The sequence below is a fragment of the Myiozetetes cayanensis genome, unplaced genomic scaffold, assembly GCF_022539395.1.
Source record: "Myiozetetes cayanensis isolate MyiCay16 unplaced genomic scaffold, myiCay2020 scf1, whole genome shotgun sequence".
In the NCBI taxonomy this organism is placed as follows: Eukaryota; Metazoa; Chordata; class Aves; order Passeriformes; family Tyrannidae; genus Myiozetetes; species Myiozetetes cayanensis.
The window spans coordinates 63,963,917-63,979,998 of NW_026086604.1; the positions used below are offsets into that span (position 1 = coordinate 63,963,917).

Below are 16,082 nucleotides of genomic sequence, written 5' to 3' on the forward strand. Positions count from 1 at the left end.
TTCTGGCAACCAGATCTGTTTTCTTTAACAGATGTTTCAAAATATGGTAATGAGGTGTGGGTTTCCTAGGCTGTCAGATGGAATTCACTAAGCAGGAAACAGAATAAAATGGATCTGACTCAATTAGTCTTTTCACTTTAAACCTTTAAAGACTACATTAGATTTTATATTAATTTTACAAAACACTGTATACAATAAATTATGTAATAGTACATGCACCTCTGCTAATACAATTTACTCTCAACCTTTCCTTCACTAATTCATAACTGTGTGTGACAGTGTGACAGACATCATGTCTATCTGAAGAGTTTCAGAGTGACTCTGGCATCCAGAACACTACCACATTCCCCCTCCCAAAAAAAAATTAGAAATTCAGAAGAAACACATTTTTGTGACATGTTTAGTCAAACTCCAGTTTGAAAAATGGAACATATTTTTAGATAGTAAACAAAATTTATATTGAACTCTAATCTTAAGTAATTTCTTAAACACAGCTTTATCTTCACACTGATGAAAGCTGTACTAATGAAGGACCAGCTAGAATTACATGTCTAGCAGAGAGATGAAAGAGAATGACTCTTAATTGAAAGCTGAATCACGTTTAAATTTTCCACTTACAGTAGCTGCCAAACTCTGTTTTCCTGCATTTTCTAGAATAACTCTCATGTACATCTCAGTACAAAGGAGCAAACTGTATCATGACAGTGGATATATTAAATGTTTGCATACCTACCATGTAAACAGTTGAGAAACACTTACGAACCTTCAACTTCCAGCATTATTACCCATGCAAATGATAAATTTTTGTGCCAGATGTTATATGTCAGACATCACTAGTACTGGTCTTTGGTTAGCAGTTAAAAATACCTACACTAAATCCTGACAACACAGAAAGAAGAGCACTAGTCATTTTTAGCCAATCTGCCTTGTTAGAAACCCAATAACACTGGGAGCTGTATCAATAACATTATAACTGGTAGAACTCACAGCTTTTCTAATTATTAGGGCTACCTGCCAATTCTTCTTACAAAGCCCTGAAGAGAAGGGAAAATAAACAACTTGGTTGTCATTTTCTGACAGTCTGCAGCTGGATTTACCACATACAATCACACCACCAATTTCAGACACAACTGTTCAGACATTTCCATGAATGAAGTTAAAGAAAACACTATGGGTCTGCAATTTCAGGCAATTCAGGTGATTGTTCCCTGAGAAATTGTTGCATATCATACACTGGAAGAGTAAGGTGCAATTTGGAAGATTGATGGGTAAGGTTTTGTGTCAGAAATATGCTCCTTATTCTTATGCAAATCTTCCAAAAGTTGGCAAACTATGAAAATGTGAACTACTGCTACAAGAGTACTTACGCACTTAAGGGAGGTTTCTCAGAGCTGGGTAAAATGCCTGGACCTCTTGCTCTTGCTAAGAAAGCTCTCTTCTTTCCCTGTCTACAACTGAAGACTGAACTTACCATCTGATGTATCTACCTGAGCCCCACAGGACTCACTGGTCCAGCAGGGGGAGAGGGGGACAAACCTCCTTCACCCCCCTTGAGCTGAAGCAGTACAGGACAGTGTAATGGAGGACATTGAGCCTACCTTTTATTCACCATCACTTAGCACATAGAAGCTTCTGGACTTAAATTTGAGGAAAGAACCAAATTTAAAATTGTTAGAGGTTTATTTGGGTCTCACTGTAAAAGTAACTTGTGCTGTTCATCACAATCTCTTGGCTACTTTTTTTTTAATGTTGTTCTGAGTCTCTGGAGGATGTTACTGCTCCTGTATTGCAAATAAAATACTGAGCATTAGAGATTCAAAGCAGCAACCCCAGAATGCCAGTTGTGCTGGAAAGCAGAAAGTGAATTCAAGTTTCTGATTTTTTCTACTTCTTTGCTAGCCTCAAGAAAGGTTCAGGTACCTTTCTACCTCTGCCTGAGGTAGAGGAAGAAAATGACCTGAGGCTTAGAAAAAGACTAGGACTAATATCTCTGATAATCTTTGCTTAGTTCATTTCCACCTATAAAGTGAAAATGTGTCCTCTTCATTACCTTTAGGGCCTATTATGAAGATAAATCCATTGAGGACTTTGAAGTCACCAGATGGAAACTACCTAAAAAAATTAAAAGAGCAACTTCTAATAGACATATTAGTTCTATAGTAAATGACTCCAGAGAGGAATAGGGTTTATTAATAAAATTAAAAGAAATATTTTGCTTTTATTTTGCTTTTTAAACTGACTATATAAAAGCAAGTGTATGTGCACATGTATACCTACAGACAGATGGGGATAACCTATATCAAAAATTTAATTATAATAAAAAAATCAAAACTTTGATGTCAATCTAGTAGTTTTCCTCAGCTTCCCATTAAATAATTCCTTTTACCCCCCCCCCATAGAGTTGCCCTTATAAAGGAAAATTTGAAAGACAATGGCAAAACAGGTTTGTTTTTTGTCTCTACAGCTTGTAGAAAGGACAGTAAAATGCAGTTTCATTATCACCGTAGCCATTTTCTGCTGAGACATACTTATATTGACCTGGAAGAAGCAAGTAGTCAAGCTTATGTGCTAAGTTTGAAGTGTACAATAAATAACAGGTTTACTGTAAAATACACTGATATATGCCTTATAAGCAGGTCTTTATATTTATTTTCTTGAGTGGTTTAAAACTTATCCTATTGTTAATGGTAAAGCTAATATGTAGTAAATTGTTTTTACATTAGTCTTTGTCAAATGTTCGACCCTAGCAGCCATTCTCTTTTTCAGACTACATTAAATTGTTAATCCCTCCCAGTTTTGGATAGATAATTTTCTACACACAAGCTGGAAAGCAGGCACAAGACATGATCCACAATGACAGAGCTTCATGAGGCTGAAACACACATTTCAATACTATCACCTATTGCATTGGTCCTTCTGTGGCAAGAAAGTTCTTAGTGAAAGAGTCTTATATTTCTGTAGATATAAAAATACTCTTTTTGGACTTCATAGTCCACCATTTTCTACAATCACTGCAAAATTTATGTTGAGTAGAACTGCAAAGCCTGCCTAAAGACAGCAGAAGCAATCTGGGTTTTCATCACTTCCTTAAACAATAGCCCATTCACTAACAAAACTCGTCCACACTTCACTGTTACCTAGCGTTAAAGGAAACAGAAAAATAAAAGTAAAGCTTCTGGATTTGATCACTTTCCATAGTTGCCATCACAAGACAATCCACATCAGGACTTGCTTAAGCTCTGAAATCAAGAAATGCTTTACACGTTAATGGCTTAAACTATTTTTTGCTATCCCCATCCGTACTTTACACATTCATCAACAATTTTGCTTCAGCAGCAGCTGCAAGTTAACGAAAACGCTGGAATGAGCTGACACTGGTTCAAAGGCATTCCTTTTTATGGGTGTTTTACTACCTTTTGGTTGTTTCACTTATACCAGTGTGCTTGCCTCCTCAGTGGTATGAGGTAAAAGTCTAAACATTTATTTTCACATCCACTCACCTCTGTCTTTCCCAGCCACACTCTTTCCTTGACCATTTTACCAATAAGTCATTTGAAAACTCAAGTTGCTTGCATTTGATAGTCTGTAATGTTTGAAAGGCTACTGCCGGCTTGCTCCATGCTTCTGTAGCTATCACAGGGCAGCCTCATAATGCCTGGCTCAGTGCAGAGTGGTAATTAAATCCACTTTATTTAGAAAAAGCATTTGATTACCATCACTAGCACCAGATAAGAAATTCAGTTTTGTTGATTAATGCACAAGGAATCATAAAAGTCTCACTACCTTGGACCTGATTTTAAACAAAAGATCTGTCTTCCTCTACCTGTCTTTAGCCTTTCTTCAAGTTGTCACTGGTTCCTGCTGTGCAAAGCAGCTCTCTTCATTTCTCTGTATCCCAAGGGTTTTCAAAGAGATGTAGTTCTTGTCATTCTTTCTGAAAGTGAGATATGATCCCTGTATTAGAACACTACCATTGCACAGCTAAAAGTACTGCCTTGCGCTCTGACAACACCTGCCAGAGGCAGTCCCATGTCATTGCAAATTTTCAGATAACTGCCAGGGACCATTCCGGTACCAGAATTTCCATTCTATCACACAAATTTGGGGATGACCATAGCAGTCAGCATGTGGTCCACAGGGCTGTCTACTTGGTGCCTTTATTTCATAATACAGCACTATCTTTCCCATTTTCCTAAGGAAGGATGAACCTCCTGACTCCACATTCTACCATGTTGCTAAAAATTCACACCCTTCTCCCAGGTGAATTTTGATTTTCTCACAGTTTGCAGAGACATGTCTCACACCTGTTCTCACTTCCTTTTGTTCAGTAGTAAGTATGATGTATTGTTTGTCTTGAATACAATGCCATGCAAGTGCGCACCCCCAGACTCTACTACCACAAGGCAAACAAGTGTAATTCTCAGATTCACATACTTTTTATTTCCTTTAACAAACAGACACAATCCCTATGCCATAGGTGAATTTTGCAAAAGATTTAACCATGTCAGCATGGTTGGTGTGGAGATGTCTCCTGACATCATCCAAAAATTTAATGTTTAAAACACCATTTTAAATTACTTATTTTGTTGTTCACATTCACAACTGTGTTAAAGACTATCTTGTATGATCATAAATATTAAACTGAGTTCAGTCAGGACATCAATTTCTGATTTCATCTATGGATTGTAACAACCAACCTTTCATACAGAAAGAATAGAGTTCACAGGTACATATTTTATTTAAGTTGCTACTTTATTCCTCACACCTGTGTGCAGAACGGAAAGAGAAAATGGAATATCAGTTTCATGCAGTAGACCCTTCAGGCCAAGAGGAAACGCAGGTACCAAGAGAAATGAGAGCAAACTTGCACTCTTTCTTTAAGGTTATGATTCTTGACTGTTCACAATAAGAACTGACTGAGGAATGATCCACTAGTGATTTTCAATTATAAGCTGCTTTGTGTTTTTTTTTTTTAAATTCAGTAAATATTTAGAGTTTCAAATGATTTGATTCAAAAATACACTAAAATATCACAAAATATGCTGCCAACACTTTTTAACAGTGCATTAAATAACATAACTAACATCTTACATATGCTTTTCATTAACTTATCATCTTCCCAGTGCAACAGGGTGCCCAGTTAAGAAACAGATTTTCCTTTCCTTAGATTATAATATGATAAGCATAAAAGACAATGTTTATTCATTAGAAAAAGTGGTCTCAAAGACATGTTCCCATATCTGGAGGTGAGTATAAGATTGTGATCATTCCCACTTCCTAAGAAAGATCAGCCGAGAACTGTTTTCTCCCAAACTCTGTTTCATCCAGCTGCACTTTACCCATATCTTAGAACAGTGTTACTCAACCAGTAACATTGGAAACTGGTCCAATAAGTAATCAAAAAAGCCTTCTGGTTTTAATCAAAGATTTAAAACCATGGCATGCATATTCCCACTCATTACTAGTAAACAAACAGAAAGAGGGAAAAATTAATGTAAAGGAATTTAAACAACCTTTTTTTCTATTTAGTTGTAAATTAAATGTGGCAACTAATATGCTGTCCATCTGTTGTTTTCAAAAACATTTGTGTGGCTCTTGGATTTGTTTGTGATAGAGAAAGTTATTTACTTTGATTTAAAAGGAGTGAGAAATTGCATCACAAAGGAACAGTACTTTTGAGACAGGTTCTTACCCAAGGATTGAGCTTACCAATTGATTCCAGGGGATCAATGCAAGGGAAAATTACTGTATTTTTGAATTTGTTTTCAAATTCTTAGGAAAGTTATAGAAAGCAGAGACAGTTTTAATTTGCACTTGGCATAGCTTGCATCATTGAGGAATTGTGTTAAAGCACTGTGTTCTATTTACTGATTTCCAAGAGTTCAGATTTTTGTGCTAGCCTAATTTGCAATACTGAATTACATATCAAATTGCTACAAACTAGCCAAAAGAAGATATCACCTAACCAGATCACTTGGAATTTTTATTTTTTTGGTGATACTACACAAAAGAGAGACTAACTTCTAAAGAGAGTTTTCTTAATTAGATTTATTCTGCAAATTCATTTTCTTAAGCTGAAGTGACACATAAACAGGTAGCAAAAATTAGAACTGAAGTCTTCAGATATGAATAAATTTGTATTAAACTACTTAAGCACCGTCAATTCACAATTTGCCTATATTCTTAAACCTTTTATTAATTAAAAGGGCCCAGAAAACTTCTCATTGTCTATTCTTTTCTACAGTCTGCTAGTGTGTTTCTTGGTAGAGATGCTTCTCTGAACCCTGTGGAATGAAAAGTAACCATGAGAAAAGCAAATTTTATTGCTTCCTGCCATGAATGCCATGGTAGTAGAATTGTTCAGAAATTGAGAATTTATTATCAGGACTTGAACTAAAAGGGAAGAAAAGGAGAGCTGGATTTGGTCAGTGCAGCAGAGGAGCTGCAAGTCTTCACTAGGTTCTTCTAGTGGTAGAATTGCCTGTCAACTGATGGACATGTTACATGTTTGTTCAGTCATGCCTGCCAGGCTGCTGGTGCTGCACTACAGAAGAACTTTCATCATCCTTTCCAAGCCCAAGTCCATGAACACCATGCCAATCAGAGCATACAAATCACTGTCCCAAATAAAACTGACCCAATTCTACAATTCTTTTTCTCTGAAGTACTCCCATTGACCTTGATATTGCATTTATGCCTTAACTTATTTTTTGGAACATCTATATGTGTAGACTCAAATATGAGCAAATAATAAATTTTGAATATATACATTCACCAAGAAAGTCAGGAGTGACAATGCTCTCAGCAAGAAGGAATCACAGTCATTACACTGTGAACGTATCTATCATGTTGACATCTAGCTTTGCTTAATTACTTACATAATATCTTTATGGTACAGTTTAGAAATATCCCATTTCATCCAAACTGACATTTTCTCAGAGTGAGCCTGTGTTGTTATTTTTATCTGAGAAATATAATAAATGGACAGCATAAGAAACATTGCTTTGCATACATGTTTTACTTGTGGTGTAGTTTCATTACATCTCATGGTCTGCTAATTCAAGTGACTGGTACTCTGGTTCAACCCTCTTAAGATATTTAAGAGTAAGGAGAGGCATACTCTGAAGCTTTACCCAAACTGCTGCATTTTGATTTGACCTGACCAGTAATCAGAAACAACACACAGTTTTGAGATAAAAGCCAATCCTCCACCATTTTAATTGAAAGAAGAGCTGGAATATCTTGCTGCAGAAACACCAAGGCATTGCCCGAGCCTGGAGGCAAAGGTGCAAATAGCACTGTGAGCAAGGAAAATAACATCATGAAAATACCTCCAAGTTTCAAAACTCTCTGATCCAGAATATATATGAAGTTTCATGTATATAGGTATGATAAGGTAGTCTAAACCACTTTACTTATCTGTAATAGAAAACTGAGACCTGGGGATTAGTATTTTCTGAATATGCAGTTAAAATGCTCTACAAACTTAACTGGAAACTAAGTTTCAGAACTAAGGAATGTTTCACAATATGTCTTCCCCAACAGCGTATTTACAAGCTCTTTCAGTTTGCAAGCCTGAGTGCATAGCTTATGAGAACAAAAAAAGATTACAGTTTTAGAGTGAAGGCAAGTTACTCTATGTTTATTTCTTTTAGTTACATGAGACTAAATCAGACTTAAGTCCTGGAATTTGATAGAAGTATTTAAACAAATCCTCTTAAAAGCAGAATTTGATACTCCATTTCTTTTAAGACTATTCCCAGAAGCAGATGTATGAGATTGTTTAATAAGACAGAATCCATTATCAGAGATATTATACACACAATTTTTTTAAGAATAGAAAACAGTCATATCTCAGGTAGTTGGCACTTCAAATTAGATACATTAAAATTTATTAAAATACTTCAAAAATGCAAACATTATTTGACCCATATAGACCAAACCATTTGAGTCAGGTGAGCAGTGCTGTTTCCTGAATAACACTGCTCATACGAGTTGCTGCCTTAGAATCATGATACCCAAAGGGATAACAGTATTGATGATGACAAAATCCTCTGCAAGCAGCTGTGGTTCAATGTTTTCAGAATGTTACAATCTTTTCTATGGATCCGTGTTTGGGATTCTCACACTGCTACTGTTCTTGCGTTTCTCTCATTTACCATACAGTGTTGGAAGTTACCGGGGTTCTAGTTTATCTGACCTCCTTAAACATACCCCCTGTATTTTTCTACTTCCATTTAGCACACTGGTTGCAACCAGTTTTTAGTCCCCAGTCCTTAGACTCTTCTGCAACTCTGCCAGGAGAGGGGACTCTCCATCAGCCCACTTATTTACACCTTCCACTCACCTAGGAAACACAAAATGTTTACTCTTTTGTGTAAAAAAACCTGAAAGTTTTGAGGTTTCCACTGTACTTCAGAGGCTCTGTACAGTGAATCCCAAGGGAAAAGTTGGGGCAGTTTGCAAAATCCTCAGTGGCAAAGGTGCCACTACTGAAGCTTGCCATGCTCCTGGCGTGGGGAATCCCTCAAAGGTCTACACATACCTCCTCTGCAATGAGAATCTCACCGTAGCTGCTGCCGTGTAACTGAAAGGAACTGCAGGAGGACACTTCTGTCAGAACATTCCTCTGAATGAGAATAGCTCTAGTAAAAATGGACGGGAAACCAAGTGTTGGACTGTACAAGTATCCATCAACATTGAGCTTTGCAGTCAATGGCCCAGAGCATTGAAGAGCAATTCTGGTGAGGAGTAAGGGAGAGAAAGCAGGTGACATTCGCTTTATGTTTTCTCTAAAAATAACAATAAACCCCACAGCTATTAAACTCCACAGAGAAACGAATAGCTTTATGAAGCATCAGTAACAGTTGAGACTTTAAGGCAGGAAGGATGTTAACTGACCTCCTGGGTAATATTTCTGGCATTACTTTTGCTCATTCTAGAGGTCCAGTGAATATTAGGGAAACATTTAAAGCTCCCTGATTTTCTTCTGGTTTTACACTGTCCCTTTTACTTTCATAAAGTTATCAGCTACCACCGTGCAGAGCTTGATGGAGGACTCTCAGGAGACTACCGATACCATCTTCTAACTATTCTGAAAATCAGTGATGTGGGATGTCAGAGCACGCTAAAGAAACTGGAACTGGGCTAGGAGTAAAGTATGCTAAAGACATTATTTTCCAGTGATGATGCAATCATTTACCTCAACAGTTAACAAAAGGTCATTACCTCAGAATACAAGAGCAGATGTTAAATTACCTGTGACACATACAAAGATACTACTGTTTTCTCTTTAAAGCTATGTTCTTCACTTTTAAGCCTGTCACTGTGGAATTTGCTTTGACCAATTCAGCAAAGGACTTTAGTGAAAACAGTAACAGTTAATAGTGAGGAACTGGTATATGACTGGAAGCAAAGCCTGAAAGCCCATGCCTATTAACTGTTAATCAAAGTCTGCTAGAGTACACTCTGAAACAGAGCTACCATCTGCCACGCTTAAGGACAAAAGTAAGAAAGCAGAGGCTATTTTTTTTTTTTTTTTTTAATATTTCCCACCACAGACACAGGCAGGAGAGATGAGGGAAGGAAATGAAACATGATGAAGTGCTGACACAACACAACCAAAGACCTGGCACAGTGATGAATGCCTTCAAGCCTGCAGAACAACAGAATGTGACCTTCGGGCTTTGTTTCCCATCCGGCTCTTTGAGGCAGCTACAGGGCAAAACACGTGTGTTGAGGCAGTGCAGTGTCTGCACAGCACCTCAGAGAATTCCTGATTCCCCGGTCCATAGATCTTCAGGAGTCTAGCACTATAATATTGATTCCTCGTTGCTGTTTTAAGGCTGTTACTTGTCTTCTTTAGTGTTCTACTGAACACTAAAAAATTGTAAGCATGTTTAAACTGCAACAGCTCCGAAGACCTTTGTGAGAGACTGAAGGTAAATGATAAAGTCATTGAAAAGATCAGACATGAAAAATATCTTCTGCAAAACTAACTGACAGTTTGAGACAATGAACATTATTTAAGATAAAAAGGATGCAGGATCAGATATAGTATAATTTAAAAGTCTTTCTGTGACAACTGTTCTAATATTACAAAAATATGAAGAATAATGAAGATGATCCTGCTCAATGACACCCTTGAGAGAAAGGAATGCCTAGACACATGAAGACACTTGTTATTTCCTTTCTGCATTTACCTCTTACTTCTTTCTTGTCTTGGTCTGGGTCATAGGGTTGACACCGACCACTAAAGAATATCAGAGTACAGGAACGGTTGAACTGCCAGGGCCTTTCTGACTATGCTACGTATTTCATCCAAATCCGCACTTGAGCCTAAGTATATTTTTTTCAATTATATGTGTTTAAGAAAGTTATAGGCTTCCTTTTTTTTTCACTTTATTTAGGTTTCTGGTTCTGCACATCTAAAATACAGATAAAATTATACCTTTCTGCCCTGACAAAAGGCTGTAAAATGTAGGCATGTTTTCATAACTATCAGAATTCTGTAAAATTGCACTGGGATGCTATTACATGCAAAAACAGGTAGGGGCTATATAAGACCAAGAGGTTGTTGAAAAAATGAAGCTACTAGATGACATGGTTCTGTCGGAAAGAAACAGGACTATATTCTGCCTTTAATAGCAGACTTCTAAAATGATAGAATAAAAAGATAAGACTAAAGCTACACACACTTCTTATTGCATACTTACATGTGTATGTGACAGAGATAAAGGACCATATTGCTAAAAGCCTCCCCATCTTTCTAACTTTATTAGTGATCTAATGGAAGATACTAACCCTGTTTAAACACCTTGCATTACTTACCTGTGCCACAAGTACACTGCTGACTTGCTTGAAGAAACTGCAAGATGCTAAAAACCTAGTTTAGCAGCCACTCCAAATTTAAATATTTATGTATGTTGAACAGTTTTAAATATTTGGTTGTATAGTTTCTGAGCTTACTTCAGAGTTGGGGATTAAAAAAAAATAGATAAAGATCATGAATATATTCATTCATAGAGAAAGGCCACACATGTCCTACGGTCAGAGACAGAAAACATCTCTGATGTGTTGTCACTACCCAGCCACTTCAAGGAGAGCAGCACCTGGTGACAAGGAGTATTATGAAGTCCTGTAACTGTTGAGCAGTTCAGAGGAGAGATCAGAAGGACCTGTGGATCCAATGCAGATAACTTTTACACCTAGCACTCTGTTTTGCTATGTTGCTTTAACCTAACTGTTCTTTGCTGCAAAAATACCTGAGACAGTGAGCCTTAGGCTGCTACACAAACATGAATCCTCTGGGAGGGACAGTCCCAGATGATGAAGTGCTACATCACACACAGCACATGCTCCCTTTTGCCTCATAGAGGTATCAGAAAGGACATGGGAAGAAAAATTTAGTTAATATGAGGGTGGAGAAGGGGTACAGAACAAATATTAACAGTTAAATGCTTGTTTAACATCTCCAAATGAATCAACTTCTAAGGTTTAGGAACATGGTGTTAGGACCATGGCAAGATAGATACTTGAATCAGCAACCTTTCAGCTGCAATTTCTGTGGGAGCAACAAGCATCAGCTCCTTTATTCTGCTTGCACAATCTCTAAGCAACTTTCAATCAAATGGTAAAACGGCATCAATTACAAATATTAACATAACAAAATTTATTTAAGAATCTCCGATGATAGGGCGTGGTGAGGGATGAAGAAAAAGATGTGTGACACATCAGCATTCTCATCCCTTCTATGTGCTTGCATTTCAGTACCTTTAAAATTAATTTTACATTAAAAATTCCCAGTCATATGGGAAGGGAGTCATATAACAAGGGAGTTTCAGGCTGGGAAACTAAAATGCGTAAAGACAGTAAGACCCACTCAAGAATATGTCTCTTAAAACAGAAAGGATATTTGAAACTGCTTTTATCACTTTTTTGTTTCATTATTTGTGAGGCCACATGCAGTCAGTCAGTTCACTTAAGCCTGGTCAGGCTGAAAGCCCTTTTCTTTTTTTTTTTTTTTTTCCTGTAGTTTCTGCTCCTTCTGAGATGGAACCTGCCTCTTAAAAAGCCATGTTTTGAAATGCACTACTCACTCACAGGTGCACCTTCTTTTCCCCAATAGCTGTAGGATTGTTTGATGTTAATGCTATCAAGGTCTGTAGGAGGTAGCTTGTTACCACCCTTATAAAAATCATCTCATGTACAGGCAATTCATACTGATGGCTTGACAACAAAACTAGCATACTTACGCTTATTTCTTGCAGTTGTTGCAATTTTTCCAGGCCTTTTTTCATTTAAATATCTTTCGATAGCAGGAAGTCCTGCTGAATAAAATATCTGAGAAATGTATATTAGAGGCATATTAAAGTACAACCAGAGTACATTCTTCTAAATCAAGAATCTAAGATCTTCCACCATTTAGTCCCACATCTTCCAGATATGTCCAGCCATGAATAGTCTCAATGCTTCACACCTCATTAAGTTATGATTGAGTGTTCAGTTTGTGGGAAGAAAAGCTGTCGTTCCCCAAAGAGTGGAAGGATTCCTGAGTATCTGTTTCCATCTTCCTCATGAGAAGTCACTCCTTGAAAAATATGGGAAGAAGGGTGAATACTGGACTATAACAGCCACCACAGGTAATCCACTTGTAGTGTTCTGAGAGCAACACATTGCAAGTTATTGTAGCTATCATTGCTTATCTCAAAGTGGCGTTTACTACCATCAACCTGCAGTTGAGGATCTCACTTGCAACATCAGCTCCAAACAGGACAGTAATTATTAGCCAAACACAAACTGGCTAAACACAAAATTGGAAGTTTTAAATGTGACTTTGAACCTCAAAAGTGCAGTAAGACCATATTTTCACACTTTCCCCTGTTATCATGAAGACTGTTAAGTTTCTTCTGTTGGCTTCTCCCAAGAACTATAGATTTAAGGAAAAACTACAACTACATGTCTTGCAGTCAAGTTTCCAGAATTAACGGTGTGGTATTGTACCGTATAATTACAAAAAGTTTTGAAGGACGAACAAGGCATGCTGTGTGACTGTGGCCATAAAAATAGACAACACTGGACAGAAAACTTGTTAAATGGTCTAAGTAGTCTATGGTTAAGCAGATATGGTGAGTTAAAGCAAAAATAGCTGTAACACTTCATCTATGTAAGTGCACAGCACTTTCAAGCCTACGTACTACGGCTATTTTCTGAAGAGCCACAGCATTTCCACAGCCTCTAGAGAGGATCTCATATCTGACTGGACATGTAAATTTTTCAGGCTCAATAAAACTCTTAGGTAATGCTTTCCATACAGGTTTCCATTTCTATTATTGTTGTGTTTTTTTTTTCTGATAGGTGTTTCGAATACTTCAGCAAGTATCGCTCTGTGATCTTTCCCTAACATCTGAAAGTTGATGTTTCAGGCAGGACATAGAAAAGTTAACTGTGCTAATGTCTCAGACATTATTTTGGCCTAAGGAAAATTACACTGGGCAAGAGATCAGAACACATGATGACATTTCTCTCCCAAAATCTTCTAAATGCACTCACAAAATATAAGACTGAAGAACTAACACAAAATGTCAGATCTAATTTAGAAAGTTCAGTATCTAAAAAGTTATTTTTACCGTTTTTCAGGTGTTCTGTAACTCATCTGCATTCAGACAGAATGGTCTTTGCTAATGCTGTCTCCTACAAATGATCACCATTTTACATTTAAACTATTAATCACAAACAACAAAGCAGGACCTTCTGCTTGATTTACTAGATCAGCTACTTCAGATATGTCCTTGCAATAAAGTATGAGCAGAAGCAGCTTGTCTTTCTAAAATGCATTCAGACACCTCGCTGTGTGTCAGTGGTGGTAAATTAAGGCATGAGTAGAGAATTTACACAACCTCCTATTTATTTTCTCCAGATGAAGTATACATACACACATCCTTTTCATGTCTACTTTGGAATAAATGAAGTTCTACCAATCCATGGAGAATTATTCTACAAGGTATTAGTTTTTGAATTCCCTTACTTTCTTCCTAAGTTCCTTCCACCCACAACCACCAAAAACCAAAGCCAAAACCAACTGTTTTTTAAGTTTGAAGCCATGTTCTGAAAAATTTGCACCAAGAGACAGCTGGGGACAAAATTCATGAATGTATTTTATCTCCCTGTATTCATTTGTTGATGTAGCTCTTGCTTCAGAAATTGCCTTCAGTTAAACGAGCAAGCACCTTGGGTGGAACTAAGATCGTTCATCTCATAAATAAAACAAACTGTAAGTATCCCGTTCCATAGCTGCATCCTTGTATCTTTCCTCCTATACACTCCAAATATTGATATAAGCCTATAATGGGCAGACAATAAGCACTTGGAAATGCCAAAATACTCTAATTTTCTTGCCAAGCAAGGCCCTGTACACTCCAGAGGAAAGGGGTTTTAGATGTTGTTGACCAGTCATCATATTTTGAGCCTGATAGAAATCAAAGATCTAGGTTAGTTAATGAATAATCCTGAATAGTATAGTCAGCATATGTAGTGTTTGCTCCATGTTATCTCCATACTACCTTTTACAGATGTGAAAGATCCTTATCATCTTTCACAGCTTGTGAATGGGTCTCATACTTTGCAAGTGCCTCTACTAGAAAAACTAGGAGGCAAAAAAGTTAACAACTACTCTCCAGTAGCTGAAGACTCAACATACTAAAGGGATGAACTGAGTCAGTTTCTAATTTCCACGCAGTGGTTCAGTCTGTTATATACCAAAGCATATGTGAAGTTTATACTTCACCCTACTTTTTTTACCAGTGGTCTTGCCACCTTCTCATTAAAATCTATTTTACAGTCAAACAGGGTGAAAGAGTTCCATACTGAATGAATTACACTAACCCTCTCTTAATGTAGCTAATGTTTTAAAATACAGCTCTCCTCTTTAAAAACACCTCTCCTCTACTATTTCTACCTGCAACTGAAAGTGATTACTTTTCTTCATTACCAGACAAACAAATTTAGGCATTAATCCCAAAGGAAGGTCCATAAAATTAGTTTCAGCCTGCCTTTACATTTCCTTGCTATTTACCTCAGCTTAATCCATGAAGCAATCTCCAGCTTTGCGGCTTTGCTTCCTGAACTCATGTATTAATGATATGTCAAAATCTAAAGCTCCCTGAAGAAAAGAGGTTGCCATGGGATACTGAGCGCTTAGGAGCAAAGTGTAGAAAGACGTATCCTGCTAAGAAAGGCTCCAAAGACCTTGCTGTGTCAGCCAGTATTGCTTTTTATCTCTTTAGATGAAACAAAATCACTGCTCTGGGAGGCACTGGGCATCTATCAGCCCTGATTGCTCCATCATACTGACCATTTCAACTGGACTGTAGGAATTCATTTGCAGAACGGAAGTCTTGCGGTTCCTCAAAAGCTCTGACTGTATGTCGGAGCTGCTCTGGCAACACATATAGACAAATAATTTTTCTTCAGCGGTACCTGGCTGTAATTACTCTCTTCCCTCCTAGCTTTTTAAATGTCTCCAAGCCCATATGCAAAGAAGTCATGTGCTACAGATTAATGATGCGTATGAGGGAGAAAGGAGAATAAAGCATGAATGCTTTGGGTGGGGCTACCTAGACAAGTGAACATTATTTCTTCAGAGATAAAGATGACTTTTGAAAAAGACAAGAGAATAAGAAGAGGTAAAGACTAGAAGATGTGACTGCTGAAGCATAGTTTCCAAGCAAGACCATAGCTTCTGCCAGAAGTGTGTGCTTGGTGAGAAAAATAGAATTCTGAATAGCCTGAAGGGCTAACAAGAGGGAAGACATTTGTGACAAGTTCCCTGTGTGCATCAAAGAGCTTGGTCACTGATGCACTTAGAAGTGTTTATACTGTCCCACAGCAATGCAGTCACACTAAAATCTTTAAAATTTATGTTTTCATGAATACAAGTTGATGCCACAGAGCTATAGTACATACACAGAAATATCTTTTTACACAACCTTTAGCAACATACAAGTTTATGGAAATTCATTTCTGCTTGCAAATGATTCACAAAGGAGAAGAAAGGCTGAATTTGAGTAAAAATTTGCACCTTT

At 37.3% G+C, this 16,082-nt stretch overlaps 1 protein-coding gene across 20 annotated transcripts in view; it reads right to left on the reverse strand.

Annotated features, from left to right (window-relative positions):
- Positions 1-16,082, reverse strand: part of LOC126645767 (poly(rC)-binding protein 3-like) — a 504,091-nt gene that overhangs the window by 239,594 nt on the left and 248,415 nt on the right. For 2 of the 20 annotated variants that reach the window (XM_050326604.1, XM_050326533.1), the window contains one exon: positions 3,824-3,934. The exons of 17 other annotated variants lie outside the window; for them this stretch is intronic. The gene's annotated coding sequence lies outside the window, so the exon portion shown is untranslated. One more of the 20 variants, XM_050326552.1, reaches the window with a different exon arrangement.